The 13,344-nt window shown below is 35.2% G+C and overlaps 1 pseudogene; it reads right to left on the bottom strand.

The window, feature by feature from the left end:
* Positions 1–2,368: 2,368 nt before the first annotated feature.
* Positions 2,369–8,232, bottom strand: LOC132053833 (sesquiterpene synthase 9-like; annotated as a pseudogene).
* Between the last annotated feature and the right edge of the window lie 5,112 nt (positions 8,233–13,344).

The raw sequence follows: 13,344 nt of genomic DNA, 5'->3' as shown, positions 1-13,344 counted from the left end.
ACCAAGGCTCTCACATTGATTTTTAAAATCTCTCGTTTTAGCCTTACTTGAATTACACACACACAAAAAAAAAAAAAAAAAAAAAAAACAACTGCATCTCTAACCTTTTGAATAGAATCTTCAAATAAGGAAAGACCATCTCTAACAATCAAGTTTAAAATGTGACAGCTACATTTTACATGAAAAATATCCGCTAGTGGAGGTTTTAATTCCCTTTATAAGGCCAACCCCTCTTGTGTTGTTAGTAGCATTATCTAAAGCAATACAAACTGTTTTTTTGTAAATGTTCAAAAATTCATAATAGTTGTCATTCCATCTGCTAAAAATTTACCGTCATGACGACCCTTACCTTCATCGTATAAATAAGCTATAATTCTTTTTTGCATGACCCAATTACCATCTATCCAATGACATGTAATAGCAAAAAATTCTAACTTATTACGACTAGGACCAATATCAGCGGTAAGGGAAACATTACAATTTAAAGATTTAAGTAAATGACGCAAATAAAATCTATATTTTTTTTATATAACTCAATAATATCCGCTCTACAAGTACTTCTAGGAATACCCTCAAACATTGGATTATTACTATGTTGAATATAAGTAACAAAACCCACCCCCGAAGGAAAGGAAAATGGTAAATAATCATAAGCTATCATTTTAGCTATCTCTATACGGTCTTTCTTTTTGTTGTAATCAAAAGATTTTCCGGTATATGGGTCTATTGTTCGTTGAGTACCCCTACGGAATCTGTTCCCTCTACCCAAACATCCGGATGTGTAGTCCTTAAATGATTGCTTATTGTTCCTATTCTCCCAGAGTTACTGTTCTTACACTTGAATTGAAATGCTTTTTTACATATATTGCATATGGCTAATTCTTTCTCCCTATCTCTAGTCATAAAATTCCAAACTTTAGAGGTTGGCGTACGGATTTTTCTCGTTTTTTGTTATGTTTGGGATTCTTGTGGTTGATGTCCTTGTTGTGTATCACTATCTCCTATCGGATTTTCCGGTGATTGTGTTTCGTCATCGTCATCATCAATAATTTCATTATAGGTTGGACCAACTCGGTGTTCTAATTGTTCATGTTCTAAAATTGAATTATTTTGAGTAATGTCAACTTGACCTATCATATACGCTTCCGTTTCCGGCACAAATGTTTCATCCATAATTCTCCCCACCCCCCGACTACCACCGCCTCTTCTAACTCTCTTAGACATAATTAGATCGCAAGCAAATAAATCGCAAGAAAATAAATTGCAAGAAAATAAATTACGAAAATTTAAAATAGAGTTGGAATGAAGGTACCAAATTGCTGAAATAAATTCCGCCAAAACAAATGTTGAATTGAAGGCGGCTAGACTTGCAAATCCATCAACTCCACCAACATTTTGTTTTTGTATAGTTGCAAAATATAAAATAGCTAATAATTAAGAATTTGAGAGAACTTGTAATTTTAAAGTAGCTAATAATTGAGAGAATTTGAGAAGAAAAAATTGGTGTGAACGAAAATAAAATGGAGAGGGATTTATATAGGAGTGGGAAAGAGGTTAAAGTGTTAAAAATAAAAGTTAGGAGGGTTAGGGGGGGAGGGGGGCCAAAATTGGGGTTTTAACGGCCAAAAAATAAAATTGGACCGTTGGGCAATGGCCCAATAACGGTCACAATGCCCAGATTTTTTTTTAAAAAAAAAAAAATTAAATTTTGACCGGTTAACCCGTTACCGGTTCGAAAAAAATAAAATCATAACCGGCCCGATATAACATGATTTTCACAACCGCATAACCGTTATACCGGTTTCGGCTCCGGTTACCGGTTTAACCGAAACCGTTTGACAGGCTTAAGCTATCCTATACACGTTGAAGCAAAGAGTACACCAAATGAGATTAAATTGAAACAATAATTAACTTTGTAAAAGCTGCAAATGGAGTAATGGGTGCACAGGCGTGAAGCTGAGAATTCAGAAGCCCACCCCCCCCCCTCCGCCCCCTACCGAGGGGTGAGTAAAAGGACAATTTGGTCAACACAAGAAAGATATTATAAGAGAGTTACAGTAATTTAGTTTTTCAGCCAAAGAGCTGCTTCATTTCGTTACTTACAGATATACCTTCGTGGGCTCATATCACAAAAGGTGGGATTCTTTTGATTAATTTAAATTCAGATCAGCAAAAGGATATTTTGGTAACTTTACTGGCTGACCCTGAGCTCCTCTCTTAGCCGCTTGAACAAAGGTGAAACAATTAATCACCAATTAACTTAAAATTTTAGGCAAAAGTAAGTTAAATCTTCCATTGTGAGATTCAAAATATAAGAAGAAAACATTCTTTAAATTAAAACTAAACATAATCTTAAATCTAAATAACACTAATAATCAGAAAAGACCAGGTACAGAGAGGAATGAAGAGATGAAGCAATACAGGATACCTTTGAAATCAAAATATGGAGTTATCAGTCTGATGTAATCGTGAAACTTGAGAACGTGTCAAAACAGGAAAAAATGGAATAGCACGCGTCGAAGAAATAGCAATTACATCTGAAATTCCAAAAATGCCCTCCCGACCCTAAGCTCCTCCCGTTAGCGGCTTCCATTTAAGTAGTAAGCCCGTGCTTTGCCCGGGCCCAACATGAACAAAGTTATATTGTTTTATATACATTGTGCATAAATTTGTAGTGACAATATGTACAACAACCAAATGTCGTGACTTCTTTCTGAATTCTTCAGTTGGACGGAGGAATTCTCTGTTTATATCTTTCCATGCATTCATGACTTCTTTCTGAAACTCAATGTATGCCTCTTGCTTTGAAGCTCCTTTCTCTTTCATGTAGCATTCAATCATTAATGAAGCCACATGCTCTCTTTGTTGTTCGACCTACAGTTAAAAGAATTCACTATCTTCAATATAATTACACATTTGAATATGTTCCTTTTATGTGATTCGAAGCCAGATTGAAGCAAATCCAATTCATGTATACAATTTGTTCCTTCTATATACATATGCTGATAAGCAATCACAGGGATTTTGTCGTCTGTCCAACAAAACCTGCAAAATTTTAAGTGAGACAATTCTATCTCTGGTTTTGAGAAAAATAAAATTGTTGTTGTACTTACTTCATGTCCAACAATGTCATCCATTAATCTGTTAATTACTGATGAAGCTCGAACAATCAGAGGTTCATTTATCAACCATTCAAAGGTATCTCTGGTTATAGGTTCCTCCATACCAACTAAGGAAGTTGTTACAAGCATCATATAGCCACAACTAACAAGTGCATTTTTGAGAGAGTGAGAAACATATTCTCTTCACATGTTGGAGTAATATCAGCGTTCAACCATTGAGCTTCCTTAAAATGGGCTCTCACCAACCTTTTCATCTGAAAAAAAAAAATCCTTTTTTAAAAAGAAAATTCAGCTTTTTTAATCCATGAAGCAAAAATAGTAAACTAGATATATAGCAATAAGGAAGTATCTTCCTTCGCAATAAGGACGTTTTATCACAAACTTTATCATTTTCTTCTATGCAACTTAATTGAACTGATATAGTGTGTACAGATGCGGATCTAGGATTTGAATGTAGTGGGTGTCACAATTTTCTTCAATGTACATCTTGTTAGGAACGTGTATTTGGGTCGGGTCCATCTCTTTTTAGTTTATTCGGGTCAACTTAATAGGCTTTTTTTAATTTGCAAATATGAAATTACAGCTCAAAAATCAAGAAACGACATAATTATCATCTTAAAAAAGGAATCACACCCATTAACAACAAAAGTAAAATCAACATTTCACCAACGGACTTGTATATCATGTATATTAAAAAATGAATTTGCACAAGTAAAATAACATCTTCAATAAGGGAACTACACTAATCAAAATGAGAAAAATAATAGAAAAACTCTTCAATAGGTAAATACACCCCATAAGTAAATGTAGAATTAGATAAACTACAAGTTCTCAAAAATAAATCATAAATTTCATGTTTTTTCTAAGCGATTAACTTACGAAATTTCCATCACAATTTAACTAGTAAATTAATTTAAATTGAATTTAACAATTATAGAATAGCATAAATTTTTATAATACACTCCCTCCATCCATTTTTATTGGTCCATTATACTAAAAATATATGTCCACTTTTACTTGTAAGTTATATAGTTTGAAAAACCAAGACATAATTTATCGTTTTATACCTATTTTACCCTTATTGTTAAGTACTCCAATTCATTTCTCTCTTTTTTTTTTTTTTTTTTTGAGTGTCCCAATTCAAATATGGACAAGTAAACATGGACGGAGGGAGTAATAAACAAAAGAAATTATAAAAAAAAAAATATTGAATTTTGATCTCAATCCAAAATTCCCATTGAGACCCAAGTTTTTCGATTAAATACTCACAGATTTGAGATTAAGAGAAATGCTTAATTTTATGGATTTTGAAGTTTCTATTTGTGTGTTTTCGCTAGAGATCACAAATAAAATAATAAAAAGATAAATAGAAAATTGGGAGAGGCGAAAAGGGAATTACTAGAACAGCAAAAAAAGCACAAAGAAAAACGGGAGTCGAAAAATGTTCAAGATAGATTCAAACTTGTGTCTACCAGTCGTGATACTTTTGTCTAATTTAAGACTGGGGGTGGCAGGATCAAGTATTTAACCTAATTTAAGTAAATTACAACATAAGTATATAAAAAATTATTAAACTATGGGGTGCCATGCCACCCCCAACCCTTAGGGTGGATCCGCCCCTCTGTGTGTGTGTGTGTATATATATATATATATATATATATATATATATATATATATATATATATATATGCAAAGGTGCAAATATAACCCTCATCTTTGCGATTTAAAGCAGATATACCTCTCGTTATAAAAGTGGTGTATATGTACCCCTGCCATTACAAAATGGTGCAAATGTACCCTGCCGTTACAAAATGGTGCAAATATACATTTTTCGCTGACAAGATTTAAAAATAATAATCATTTAGGTTATTTTTTAATTTAAAAAAAAATGGCTTGTGACTTTAAAAAAAAGTTTACCCATTTTTTTTTAGTAGACATATTTTTCTAAAGTCACATACTCCCTCCATCCCAAAAAGATTGTCCTCTTTTGACTTGATACAAAGTTTAAGAAATAAAGGAAAACTTTTGAAATGTGTAGTCCAAAACAAGCCTTAGATATTTATGTGGTTGTAAATCATCTCATAAAGTTAAATTATTTCTAAATATAGAAAGGGGACAATCTTTTTGGGACAGACTAAAAAGGAAAGGAGGACAATCTTTTTGGGACAGAAGGAGTAATATTTTTTTTCCTGTGAGTCGGGTCTGATTCGTTTAAAAAAAATATCTCTGTAACTTTTAAAAAATAAGTCTACCCATTTTTTTAAACGAATCAGACCTGAGACTAGTCTATATATATATATATATATATATAGATGTCGGTTAGTCAAGCAAGATTACCTCATCTTTTGCATACGTCACGCGATTTAGATTACCTTCTTTGGCCAAAACTTGTTCCATTTCATTGTAAACGTCTAGAAGGGCTTGATAAACAAGTCTGATAGATGACGACAAAGAATCTAGGGCAAGAATGTCCAATCTACAAAATCAAAATAATTTGTATCAAAATCAATGCACTAGCAAATTTTTTTAAATTCTTGTACTTACACATCATTTCACAGTAACAACAAGAAGTACTTAATTATACCTTCAAGCACACGTGTTTATTTTCCTATTGATCAATTAGGGATTGGAAAAAAGAGTCATGAAGTTCATGTTTTACCTCTGGATCGCATTGGTCAAAAGCACAAGTTCGTCAAAGGTTCCATAAGCATCATAGGTGTCATCAATGATGGAGGTCATGTTGATTACTTTTGTTAACATTTTTCTCACGCGACTATACTTAGGCTCAAAATACACTCCTATTATCCAAAAGTAACCTTCCACCAACCTATCTCTTGCATAAGGCAATTTGTTTGAAAAATCCAAATCTTTCCACCACCATCGATTGATCGCAAGAACATTTTGATTAATCTAAGTTGTCAAATTTCATTTTGATTAATCTAAAAGGCATTCATAATTTGAATGAAGAAGATTGATCAGATGTAGTACCTTGTAAGCTCACTAAGCTCTCTCTGGTGAAGCTTTTGCAGCTCGTTAAAATCCAATTTTGCGAATTTCAAAAGCAAACCATCGTGTGCGTCATTGTTTTCGTAAATAAATATGTATTTTCTAGCAGCCAACCTTGACATGACTTTGTGAATAGGCTGCCTTAAGGCTTCAGTAACTTGAACCTTAAGGGAGTTATTGCACAAGTTGGAGGCCATGGACTCGAGAGGAGTGGAGGTAAAGGTGAGAGCTTCTTCAAGAATTTCCTCCCCGCACACCCTCAGATGTGCGGCTTCATACAGACTTAGTAATCCTTGGACATCATTAGTAAGCATTTCCTTGAATTTTCCATCTTGGTCGGTGAATTGCTTGAAGACGTCTGATTAAGTATCATGTTCATTGTTTGAAAAAAAAAAAATTAACTTGTTAAAAGCTATACGAAACCCAATTTTAAATGCTGCCAAAAGTATTTGCTCATTAAGTATCTTAATATTGGCTCAGGTGAATACCAAGGTAAGAGTTAGATTTTATAGTGACAAATTTAATTAGTATGAGCTCACTATAAGTGGAGAGATAAAAACTATTCAAAAGAGCAGGAATAATCGACGAAAGGAAAAACAAAACAAACAGAAAAGAGTGAAGCTGTAGAAGATAGAACACATTCACCTGTAGATTTGTAATGACCATGTTGTCTCAGCAGTCGAAGATGAAGAGCTACTACATAGAGGTTCTCATCATCCTCGTTCTGTTGGGACACATCAAATATGTTCTAAATGGACGTTTCAATTTCATTATCGAAATGATATGCTACTCCCAATCGTTGGATTGTGTCTATCAAAACAAGTTTTTGTGTGCTATTCTCAGGTGTTTCCACTAACATTTTTGTGACCTTTTCCTTTAACTTTTCAAGTTCATGTTTCTCTTCGCCACTAATTTCCTGCATGCGGAAAATTGAGCATTATTAACTTTCACAACCTTTATATAAAGTACCAGTATAATTTCTTATCTACTACGTAAGTACTACAAAATAATTTTGGCACAATACTTAAAGATCCCCTAAACTTGACGTGTTTTATTCAGATCCCCTAAATTATACGTGGTCTTAATAGCCCCTTGTACTTGGCTTTTTCATAATTGTTACCCCCTCAAAAGAAAAATGGAAAAAGGAGAATTGATATAGTTTAATGAAGGAATAGAGAAGATATATGTAAGGAGATAAGGAAATAGCCGTCGGAATGTGACTAAATATAAAAGAAATGGTATTTTAGATTATTCACACATCAGATTGCTATAATGTGACTATTATTACACTCTCACGCGTCGGACATCATTTCAAATCACTTGGATTATAAAAAAGCCAAGTACAGGGGATCATTAGAACCGATTATTGTTTGAGGGGATAACGATTATACAAAAAGTCAAGCACAATGAGGTAATGAGGACCATATACTGTTTAAAGAAGATTTTAAATAAAACACCCCAAGCTTAGGGGGTCTTTAGATATTCTGCCTATAATTTTTGTAAATTTCTTTGAAGTAATTTCTCTAAGGACCGTTTGGCCATAAGAATTATTCACTTTTTTCCGGAATTCTTTTTTCACTTTTTTCAAAAATTAGTGTTTGGCCATGAAAATTCCAAATACAACATGAAGTTGTATTTAAATTTGAAAAAAAAAAAAAAACTTGTTTTTGACAACGAAAACCTTGTTGAAAAAGTACATTTCAACAAAAAAAAAAACTTTTGCAAAAACTATGGCCAAATACAACTCCAACTCCAACTCCAAAATTCCAAAAAAAAAAGTGAAAAAGTTTTTGGTTTCTATGGCCAAACTCCTACTTAGTTTATACAACAAATCATAAAAAAGAAACGCATTTAAGTGTGAAGCAACAATAATAACAAGAATATGTACTGTGTGTTGAGAAGTGTAGGAGAGGAAATGGTATCCCCAAACTGTTGAATGGAAATTTGCCAAGTGACGGTTGCTCATTGCTTCACTCATCTCTATCTTGTTAGGTTTTGTGGGTTCTTTTGCAGTTTTACTTACGAAATATGCTGCAAATACAATGGGCCATTTATAATGCAGTTGAATGACTGGTACTCTACAACTTGAATGTACACAAATTAGGGAAGAAACCTTCTATTATAGGGGTCGCGTCCTCATGGGCAGCTGTATTTAAGAACCTTGAAGCTGTCAAGTTTTTAAAAGTTTTTATTTCTTTTTCTTTTTTTAACTCCGTGTTGATTAAATCTGTATCACATAAATTGAAATGTCGAAAGTAAGTGGTGACATTAATTGCGTCTATCTATATGTAACTCAAGTAGCTTCCTTCTTGGACTCACCGTAGAACACATCCCTCAAGCTACAGAGCTGTTATAACATTAAACAAAATGTTTAATTTAGGGAAAAGTATTCAAAACACACTCAAACTATGGCCAAAATTGCCATAACACACCTCAACTTTGCGGGGGTCCTATGACCCCCCTGGACTTATTTTTTGTATATTATTTACGCTTTCAACCGGACAAAGTCACTCAAACGAGTTTGAGTGTATGCACGCGCTCATAAAGTTAAAACCAGACGGGTCATTTTCATTATTTTGCTTTCCAAAATTTGAAATCCAAAATTCTGTCTCACCTTCCACTCGATTTCTACCATTTTAATCACTCAAATACCATTTTATTCTGCAAATCAGTGTGAATCATAGTTAAACTAAGTTTAGGTGGTAACATCGCGGTGGATTTTGACCCGAAATCGTCGATTTATCTTCAAGGTAGTGTCAAGCTTTTAGTGAACTGAAAAAATACCAGGTTAGTCGTGTTCTTTGTCAGTATTGTACGCGTAAAGTTTATTTTTTTCTATATTATATAGGATTTGTGACATTGTCGTATGAATTTCTAGGGTTTGTTAAAAAATTATGGGTTTTTCCTAGTTTAAATTGGGGTTATTTGGGGTTAAGAGATGTGTAATCTTATGTCGTGTAGTATTACTGTTGTAAGTGCGTCCAATTTATTTTCACCCCAAAATGTGATTTTATACACTGTTTGGCCTTGTATTGTCAGAAGTATGAATTTAATTGTTGTTATTTGATGTGTGTGTGGGGTTGTGATTGTTGTTGACCATCTATTGTTATTGTATATATGTGGTACTGATTGTTTGTACTATTATTGAATTGTAATTTCAGGTATGAGTGGGTTTGTATTAGTAACATTGAGATGGTATCATGGTGGGGTTTTGGATGTCAGTAGTGGGCAACCAAAGTATGAGGGTGGACAAATAACAGAGTTTTTGGATATTGATGTGGATAGGATGTCCTTTTTTGAACTAAGGGATTATATTAAAGAACTAGGGTATACTACAAGTTGTTCATTTTGTGTTAGGATACCTAATAGTGACAGTGTTGTAGAAATCCAAACTAATAGGGACATTTGAAACTTTCACAAAGTTTTGAAAATGGGGATACTATTGAAATCTATGTCTGTCACATGGTTGATAATTTAGATAATGTAGATGGTCCCATTGCTTTTTTGGAATACACTAGCCCCAATGAGGAATCTTTGGCTGCTTTTAATGAAGAAAGGGATGGGGGTATCCAAGAAGGGGATGGGTTTTCTTTTAATAAAGAACCGGCGACTATCGAAATCGCAAAGACTTTTCTTTGAACCGAGAATCGCCGAAATTCTCGCTTCGAAGACCCATTAAGTAGTGAATTTCCTATTCTTGAATCGACCGATCCACGATGATAGTTCTGAGTCTGACCAAGCTGAACTCTTTAATGAACATGATGCTGAACATGAAAGTGATGATGTTCATGAAGAGTGCATAAATTTGAGGGCTGAAAGGAGGTCATATCAGAGGAGGAAAAGAAGAGAAAGGATACCAAATGACCCTAGAGAAATTCCTGTTGGTGAAGTTGGTCCAGATCTGGGCCTTGATGAAACTTCTACTCCTGATACAAGCTTGAAAGGTAAGGTTCTTTGGGGATGAGCCGGTGTATGTCGGTTCGATGCATATAGTATTGAATCAGATACAGATGATGAGTGAGGGTCTAGGAGGGCTACGAGAAGGATAATTTTTGACAAAACTGTTGAAAAAGTGATGTAGGAGTTGGGGATGGTTTTTGAGGATGTGAATGAGTTTAGGGATCTTTGTTACAAAATATGCACTTCAAAGGGGTGTGCAATTAGAGAAATTTGTCAATGAGCCCAAAAAGGTTAGGGTGAGATATGGGATGGCTGCCCATGGCTGCTATATGCAAGTCTTGACAAGAAGACTAATGATTTCATGATCAAAACCTACAATCCTAAACATAGGTGTGTCAAGACTACTAGAAATTACATGTGCAATGCTAAGTTCTTGTCTAAGCATTACAAGAATAGAATTACGAAACGACCAAACATTAGGATTTTCAAGTTTCGGCATTTGATTAGGGAAGAACTTAACATACATGTTGGAAAAACCCTTTGCCAGAGAGCTAGAGCTAAAGTACTCCAAGAAATCATGGGTGATCATGTGTTAGAGTTTGGAAGATATTTGACTATAGGGATGAAATTTTGAGGACTAATCTTGGGAGTACTTGTGTTGTTAAGGTTGATGACTCTGGTGAAAGTGGTAGGTTGGTGTTTGAAAGTTTTTATATTTGCTTTGATGCTTTGAAAAAATGCTTTTTAGGTGGCTGTAGGAAATGTATTGGTTTGGATGGTTGTTTCTTAAAGGGAATAACCAAAGGACAGCTATTGGCTGCTGTTGCTAAAGATGCTAATAATCAAATGTTGCCTATTGCTTGGGCTATAGTGGAATATGAGAATAAGAACACTTGGACATGGTTTTTGAAATTGTTGATAACTAATTTGGGAATGGGAGATGGCAGCAACTACACGGGATATCGTACATGCAAAAGGTATGACAATCACTTTTTTTTTTCTTCATTTAGTTTCTGTCCATTCATATATAATTGTTTCTCAAAATTGTAGGGGCTTCAATCAGCTATGAAAGAATTGTTACCACTGGTGGAGCACAGGATGTGTGCAAGACACATCCTAGCCAACTGGGCAAAAGGATGGAGAGGTCTTCAAAGAAGGAACCAATTCTGGAAGTGTGCAAAAAGCACCTTTGAAGGAGAGATGAAGATAAATTTGGACAAAATGAAACAGCTTGGTACTGCCAAGGATGGTAAGGATATTGTTGCAGATTTACTGTACTACCCACCTGAAACTTGGTGTAAACTGTACTTTAGAACTGACATTAAGTGTGATAGTGTGGACAATAATATGTCCGAGAGCTTCAATGCCTGGATTTTAGGACCAAGGCATAAAACCATTATCACTATGCTTGAAGAGATTAGAGTGAAGGTAATGACTAGAATATGTCAGTTGAGTCAATTTCCAAAAACATTGTTAACTAATATATCTCCAATGGCACTGAGGGTACTAGAAATCAACATAAAGAAGTCAATGGAATGTAATATTGATTTCAATGGTGAGAGAGGGTTTGAAATTAGTGATGGGCCATATCAACATACTTGTGATTTGAGAAATAGAACTTGCGGTTGTAGGGCACAGATGCTCAAGGGAATACCATGTCAACATGCCCTTGCTGCCATATTATATAAGAAGTATGAACCCATTGAGTTTGTTAATAGCTTGCTCTGATGAGGAGACCTGCTTGAGGACTTATTGTCATTTTCTTCAACCAGTCACCAATATGAAAATGTGGCCTGAGTCCAATAACCCCTATGTTGCACCACCAGTTGTAAAGCCTATGCCAGGCAGACCAAAGAAGGTCAGGAGAAGAGAAGCCACTGAGTCAAAAAGATATGGTAAGTTGTCAAGAAAAGGAGTTGACATGACTTGCAGCATTTGTCATGGTAAAAACCATAATAAAAGAGGTCCAAAGTAAACTCTGTTTTTTATACTCTTTGTAGTAATGGTTTTGATTTGACACTACTTGTTTTTGGTAGGATTTTGTAGAACAAGCTATGGTAATGGACCGGATATTGCTAACGACATCTCAGTAAGCTTTGTTTGAATCAAGTGCTTTTTCCGCAAGAGCTGGGGAAAGGCCAAGAAAGCCAACTCTAAGTTCTGAAGCACCAGCAAGAGCTAGGGGAAGGCCAAGGAAAATCCATTAACCACGATGCACCAGCAAGAGCAAGTGCAAGGCCAAGGAGTACTTCTGAAGCACCACCAACAGCAAGTGCAAGGCCAAGGAGTACTTCTGAAGCACCACCAACAGCAAGTGCAAGGCCCAGAAGTACTTCTCAAGCACCAACAAGAGGTATGGGAACAAGGAGGACAACCATTACTGCTAAATGGTTTGAAAATGCAACAAGTTATGCTGCACCTGTTGCAGCCAATGCACCTGTCCAACCTGTCCAACCTGTTGCTTCTCAGTCTAATGTGAGTAGGGGAAGACCAAGAAAAACCTCTCAAGCTTCTAGTGCTGCACCTATTGCAGCCAATGCACATGATCAACCTGTTGCTTCTCAGTCTAATGTGAGGAGGGGAAGACCAAGAAAAACCTCTCAAGCTTCTAGTGTAACAGCTGTTGATAATGAAAGAAGAAGAACTACCCCTTACAAAAGGCCTAGGACTGTTGGAATGGGTATATTTGTCGCAGAAAATGGATTTACAACATACAATGTAAGAGCTGAAATATTTGTTGGAATGGGTATATTTGTTGCAAGTGAGTTTACTAACTATAAACAATTATTTTGCTTTGTCTACAACATGGCTTGCCAAGTAGTAGGATAATTGATGCTGCTCCAAGAAAGCATATAAGGTCAGCTGATGTTACTGGGGACCTTGGTCACAAAGCAAGGGCCGAGTGAGGTGGAAGGGCAAAGCGACGAATGACATCAAGCCAGATTGAAGAGATGAGGGTAAAGAAAAGGAAAAAAGTGACAGTAACCCAGAACTCGCAGACAAAGGATCCATGGAAGTAGTGTTAATATGTTGGTAGTTGGTAGAACAAGTTAATGTAGTTGGCAGAACAAGTTAATGTAGTTGGCAGAACAAGTTAATGTAGTTGGCAGTTTTTGCAGTTCATAAGCAAACTAAAGTAGCTGTGGTTTAGATGGTTGTTTTGTGACATTATGCTACTGCACTTGAATGTTGCATCATCATGAATGTGATGCACTACTTTTGTACAAACTTATATTGGTGCAATTGTTTATATATACCAAGGTCTGTTTCTATTATTAAGTCCTGTCTCTTTCAGCAGTTGATTGGTGCACATGTT

This window comes from Lycium ferocissimum, chromosome 4 (genome assembly GCF_029784015.1).
Source record: "Lycium ferocissimum isolate CSIRO_LF1 chromosome 4, AGI_CSIRO_Lferr_CH_V1, whole genome shotgun sequence".
In the NCBI taxonomy this organism is placed as follows: Eukaryota; Viridiplantae; Streptophyta; class Magnoliopsida; order Solanales; family Solanaceae; genus Lycium; species Lycium ferocissimum.
This window is presented reverse-complemented; position numbering and strand designations above follow the sequence as displayed.